We start from the raw sequence: 7,179 nt of genomic DNA, 5'->3' as shown, positions 1-7,179 counted from the left end.
GGGGCCTCCCGCCGGCCCCCGCACCCGCTGGCACTGACCCTCGCTGGTGCCACCGCGGCAAAAGCGGGAGGAAGCGGGAAGGGTTGGGATCCCTCCGCCCTCCCGCCTCTTCGGTTTGTATGGAAGTTTATCCGGGAGAAGTGGGAACACGAAAGCCGTGCCCCAAGAGTAATTGGCTTTGGCTGCAAGGCAGCTGAGGAACAGCTTGTTTTGGGTCGAGAGATTTGGATCCTGAGGAACTTCTTTGCTGGGAGCTTCCATTCAAGCCAGAATAAATCCTTCTGTGGGACAGATTTATAGGGTTGATTCATAATGTGTGTCACATCTGTGAGCCCGTTCGTAGACTACAGGCATTTTTTAAGGCTGTTGTCAGTTTTGGGTTCTTTTTTTTTTTTTTTTTTTTTTTTTTTTGACATTCACTAAAAGGCATTGGAATTGGTTGCCAAACCACAAAATTAGCTTCAGTAGTATCCTTACCAAGCCTAGAGGTCTGCAACCACTGGAAAATACACTTATTTAAAACCAACATTGCAGTATTTTAACCATGTGACTTGTTTCAGATAAAATTTATTCTTGGGCAGAAAACTGACACAAAGCTTAGGTACCACACGATTTTAAATTCTTTTCTGCAAATGTAATTATGAGGATATGATGGTGTCCTTCTATGGGGTGGCAGGTGTTAGCTCCGTTTTGAAAAACTGACATTTTGTGTGGTTGTTAAAGTTAGTACAAGTTGCACTTCTCATGTCACAATCACCTAAGCTATGCAGAGATCCTCCAGGCATCCTTTCTTTGTTGTTAAATATATGTAGCCACAGTGACACAAACAATGACCTTTGAAGTAATTCTTAAAATGTGAAGGGCAAGGAAGTATCTTTAATGATCTGTCTAATATAGCAAAGAGTTCTCTAAATGCCATGCATGAAAATGAAACATTTGCAATGTAGGATTAGGAAGATTTATAATATGTGGTACTGAATGACTGTAGTATGGTCATGGTCAGGACCAAATACACTCTGATATGTGTAAGAATGATGATGTTTTTAGGAATAAACAATGCAACATAATCATCATTGTAAAAAAAAATAGATCCAGTGCCGTAGGATTTAACTTTTTTCTGTCTGGGCTTTCTTTTAGAGATGTTACAAAATTTGTTGCTATATAACATTTTAAAACTTGCTCTCCTTTTAGACATGTAGCAAACTACTTAGAAGTAATCTGTGAACTTCAGAATCCATTCAGTGTTCAACCACCAGTTCAGCATAAATCCATTTGTCTTCATAGGCATAACCTGAGAACAAGTGTTCTAATTTTGTTCAACAAAATACAGATATCAAGATTGAAGTGCCACATAACAAAGTTAGTTTCCTATCATAGAAATTGCTGAGAAATAGATGCATTAGGGAACAGGTTATCTCATTCTGAGACACAAATCTAAGGTCCATCATATGGCTTGAACTCCATTCTGTTTGTTGTAAGGGTAGAGTCAGTCAACAGAAACTTTCGTCACAAAGTAAGAGACTGGGGTGACATAATGTCTCATTAAACTGTTGCACAGGTAGCAGGTCACATCCTCCACTTAGGGAAAAAAAATCCAAGAGTCATGAGGCTGAGAATCTGGAAGGTGAAGGCAGATGTCAGACAAAGATGGCTCCAGGAAGCAAGAACAATTGGAAGGCAGGGAGAAGAGCTATGTAAGGACAGGTGATGACATCTGTGCTAACTAGTTCTTCAAAATAGCTGCCCTAGAGATATGAAAGTTTCAGGAAAAAAAGTGTGAGGCAGCCCATGTTGCAAAGTGAGTGGATTAGAGGTAGCTAAGAAGAATTTCTTGGGGTTTTGACACAAGAAAAGATCCTAAATCTTTAATAAATTGCCCACCACACAGTATAAGGGGCGTAACTCTAAGGGCAACACAAAGGAGACTCCAAAACACAGAGGACCTGTGATCCCAAACAAGCATATCAGAAGAAGTGATTACTCTTAGGGAAATAAATATCTTTCCTTGACTATTTTTTTTCAATTTTCCTACTTATGTACTGCTCTGCCCCATAAAGGAAGGGTAGAAGGAAAGTATGTAAGTGGGGTACAAGCACAAGCACAAGAGGTTTCATGTACCTCATTAGAGTTACCAGCAGATTGATTAGAACTTTCACTAGAAAATGAGAGAAGAAAGACAATTTCGCTGATTTTGTGATTTAGATCAAAGATGAAAACCATTCCAGGTTTGGACAACTCTACTATAAAGTTCTTGAGAGCTATGGTATAGAGCTCTTTCATTTTCTCCTGTTTGAGTTATTTAATTATCATGGTCAAGAAAATAACTGGTGAAATACTCAGTGTTGTTGGTGGTGACTGAGGATTCTGTACTGCAAGTCTTTGGTTTTTTTTCAAAATTAGGTTATATTTAAGAATGACCAAGGAACACTTTTAGTGAATTAGATCCACTATGTCCATTTCCAGATCAAGACAGTATTTTTGGAGAACCCTACTTTGATATTCTCAGTCTTTGATATCATCTGCAGGTCTGGGAAGTTCACTCCTACGAGGTGATGGTTGGGTGCACAGGGCCAAGGAGCCAGGAACCTGAGTGCAGAAATGGGGCACAGTTAAAACTATTGCAGAGGAATTTTTTGGTGTGTAAGCGGCATTTGGGGTACTTGCCATCTATTTCTTTTGAGGATATGTGCCCTGAAATTTTGTACTACTGTTGTAAACCAGGTGAGGATGCTGGATGATTCCCAGTGTTTTGAACCTTTTCCTCAGAATGGAAGAGGTTTTTGAGGAGTCTGACACTGAGAAATCTCACTAATGGAGTCTGAGTTTGATACTGTGTAAGAAGAAAGGCTAGTGATGCCAGTTGGAAAGATGGGGTGAGATATTGTCCTCACTACGGTCAGTAATGTCTCTCAATTATTTCAGTGGAATGAGGATTTCAGCACAGGGCCAGAAGTTGTCAATAGCTAAAATCTAAAATACTCAAGTCCCTTTTGTCTTGAACATTTCAGTAACTAATGTTTTTACTGTCTTAAAATTTGTACATATGCAATGTCAACCCATTCTGCATAATGTAAATTTAAGTGCTGTAGGATTTTCCAATATTTCTACAACACAGGAGAGCTAATCTACAAGATGTGCCCACCCCTGTGCAGAGGCCAGCACAAGATTTATGTATTGCTTGAGAAACTGTGATAGATGCTACTAAAGTTCATCCTTTTCAAAGGGCTCAAGGAATTTTTTCAAAAGAACTTTCTTGCCCATGCAGTAGATCTGTGCAGCTTTGGAGTAGTATTTAAGTAGAACTTATATAATACAGAGACCTGTGTGGGACCCCTGCACAATAGAGAATGTCACCTGCAATATATTTAGTTCTTATCCTTAGTAAAGTGTTTTCAGAGGAATGACATTTGTTGGCAGTGTCTGGCTCCTGGGTTGGCTCTTGACACAAACATAAATTTCACTCCACACTGAAAATTTCTTTAGTGGTCTCTACATAAGTGATGCATGTTTTCACCTACAACAAAATTACATTCATCTGACTATAACAATTCTTAAGGATAATAATTACATTTTTTAATGTTAACATTTAGCCACACCCTGTGATGTTTTATAAATATTTCTCAAAAACATTTAATTCAGTATGAAAGAATTCATAGTTGCCTTTGAAAATTAATTTTGGTTCTTTAAAGTAGATCTATATTGCACTTTTACAAAGGAATAAATGAAGATTTAAATGCAAATACACTTATTTGACAAACATATGGATAATGTTTTGTCTTGCAGAGGAAAACTGCTCTGTGTGACTCTAATGGGAGAGAGGCGTCTACATGCTTCTAAAAATTCCTTTAGATCCTTACCTGTATCCTTAGGCTTCTAAATATCTTTTACCAGTTTGTTCACTAGGACTGCATTTGAAAGACTGGACACATTTTTTGCATCTAGGTTTTGTAGATAAACTGCTACATCAGTGTTGCAGCGATAAGTTTAGTTATTGTGCAATTTAGGTAGTGTGGACATGGAATTACTTGACTTCACTTGCATATCAGGTAGTTAAAATTGAAAATTAACTTGATGGTGGCCATGAGTAATTAACAATGTTAAATTTCATTGCTAATTACTTGTGCCTGCAGAAAGATAAGGTGCATTTTTAAATTGCTGGACTTCAGAAATGGTGGCTTTACATATATGAGTAGAGGGAAAAAAGAAAAAAGAGTATTAGTGAGTCAAAGAAAGGTTCATATGCTGTCTCTGTTGTTTGTGCACCATATATGTATTGTCCTGTGCTGAAGAATTACCAAAATGCTTGTTTTCACAGCCAAGGATGAGTGATAACTTAAAAAAGATAAAGCCAGTCACATCCACAGTAATGCAGATCAATGACTGAGCTCCATGGAAGGAAAGAAAAATGAACTTCATAGTATCTGAAGAAGTGGTTTCAAGAAGATACATTTGTTGAGATAGTATTTTTGAATGGTTGAGAACACTTGAGTATTTCTCTAATACTTTCATCTTGGATCTCTCCATGCAAATATGTAAATAATGTAATATTCAATATGTAATCTTTATGTAACTTGTTTAGTTCAAGTTTTGGGTTGTTTGGGTAGATTTTTTTCATAGTGGAGGATGGTCATTATTTTGTATGTATGTATAATAAGTCTTTAAGTGTGAATTATTCTGAACTTGCAGTTTTGCTTGTGGGAAGCATTGAAATTCTTATTACATTAACAGTTTTGGTTAATATGGGCAGCACTGTAAAGATGCCTCAGTAGCAGTGCCTACAGCAGGACCCTGATCTGCTGACCTCAGGAAGAATATTTTTACCTGCACACCTAGGGAGGAGAAAGAACCTCTTGCCAGAACATCAAGAGAATGTGAACCAAGCTTATAGAGTTCCTTCTATATCCAGACTCTTCACTCTCTTTCTATGCCAGAAAGCCTGTTGGTGTTTTGGTAATTGAATGTGGAACAGGAGGGAGAATACTTTATTCTTTCTCTATACAAAAAATAAAATACCATTCCTTAAAAATCTTGTAGATGGGATTTGTTGAAGCATATGCATAGACACAAGGAATAGTCTTACAGAAATAGTGATTCATTTATTTAATGTATTTTCATCTGCTGTTTAATTAATGCAATTAATTTTAGATCTTTTAGTATAATCTACAATACAATATGTCTTTCAACTACTGTAAGTACATTCCATTCACTATTTGTTTTTCTCTGCACGACATACGGTAATGCGAATACATCACAGTGGTACAATTCAACAACCAAAATATTTGAAAGTAGTTGAACACATTAGGAATTCATGACTAAATCACCAATGGGTGAAAAGCATGATTTTTTGTGTGAGGCTTATCTTACAAATAATATGAAAACAATCTGGTGAGAAACAGGTAGAAAGTATTCTGGGATTTAGAAGTTGAATTGGGAGCACCGACCCAGGGTCATGCTAATGATATTTTATTTCTGGTGCACAGCCAAGCAACCTTGGCCTCTTCAGTGACTCTTCTCCTATCTTACCATATGACACTGTATCATTGTCTTTTAGGTAGAAGGGGAGCATTCCCATACAAGACAAGGTTTCCTGCAAGTCAGCACCACTGACATGGAAAGCTCTGTTAATTTTCTGCAGCAGGGGAATCTGTTACAGTGATTTTGGAAGTGTTGTCTGGTAGCTTTAGAAAGCTTGTAGATTTTCTTTCTTAAACAAAGTGGTTTGTGGTTTTTGTGCACCTCACCCCTTCTCAGGTATTATGTTTCATAGTCCTTTTGTCTGTGCGATTTTAGCATTTGATTTTCAGTAAAATGCTTTCCCACAGCAATACAATATTCCTGGTTTACCTTGCTAAATGGAAATTCAGGTCTTGAAATCAGCTAACTCTGCTGAAGCATAGAGCAGCTCTGCAGTGTCATGGTCATTAACAGTGCCAATCACAGCATTCAGGAACACATTTTTCCTATCACCATTACAGGCGCCAGTGGAACACTGTGGAGCAAAATGAATGGGGTTAGTGACATTACAGAAGAGAATGCTTGCCTTGAGAGACAAACTTGAAAATGCTTGAGAGACAGGGGAGAGATGACTTCTTCCAGCTGAGTTGTGTCCAACATTTTTATGCATCCAGTATAAAGCAAAGACAGACTTATGTGAGATGCACATAACTTTACCTCTTATGTAAACCTAGTCTATCCCAAGCTTTTTCATAGTTTTCCAGCATGTATAGATATATGCAGAATATTCTTTGGCTGGGTTAGCAGGTTGTTCTCCCATCTCTTTTAGTGCTGTTGGTTCACTAGAGATTATTAGGATGTAGTTGGGGCCTAATGAAAGGAGTGATAATGGTTCATTATTTTTCATGTACCTTCTGTCATGAAGCTATATAATGCCTAAGTGAATTTATGCATTTTTCTTCCCTTCCTTCTCTTTAAACCTGAAGGCTGATTTTAGTGAAGTCTGATACATGAGCAGAGAGGTCTCAGAGGCAGGTGAGGTTCCTATAAATTTTGTGAATGTAGGTGTTGGCTGCTTGTCCTAGAGTTTACCTTTTCCCCTTGGCTGGCCTCCAGTTTCAGACTGGCCACCACTCCCTAGGGACCCTGGTCTGTAACTGAGGCTTCAGCATACAGTGATTCATCTGCTGGTCAAAATTGGTCACGACCTGGAGTCTTAATCCCTTTCTCATTCAGGTGTCTTGGTGACCAGGCTTGGCTATGCTCAGCTGTGCAGCCAGACAGGACCCTGGAAATGTCACTGCGTGGTTTCTGCATCCGGGGCAGAATGGCAGGTAGCAAAGGCCATGCTAGTTTTGTGTCAGGCTGCACATCCTATTGACTGTTCAGTATCAAACTGACCCACGGCCACACTGCTGAGCTTCTCTTGCCTCTTCTGCAGTTACTGCACCATTTCTCCCTGTGCTCATGGAATTACTTGCATGACTGTTATCAGTGCATAGGGATATATGTCAAATCAATCATTTTTGTAGAGCTGGGATATATAAATACTTCCATTTTCTGCTATCTTTAAGGTATGTTAGAGGTGAACCATGGAATGGACAGTATGTTGTAGGATTAGAGAGACTATTTGACAATAGAATTTTCTATTTCTAGCAATATACTGAGGGGGGATTTAAAAATAATAGGATAAAATAGGATAACTGTCACTGACATCTTTCAAAG

The sequence above is a fragment of the Parus major genome, chromosome 1A (assembly GCF_001522545.3).
Source record: "Parus major isolate Abel chromosome 1A, Parus_major1.1, whole genome shotgun sequence".
NCBI classification, from domain to species: Eukaryota; Metazoa; Chordata; class Aves; order Passeriformes; family Paridae; genus Parus; species Parus major.
The sequence above is the reverse complement of the archived record's forward strand: the minus strand, read 5'-3'. Positions refer to the sequence as shown.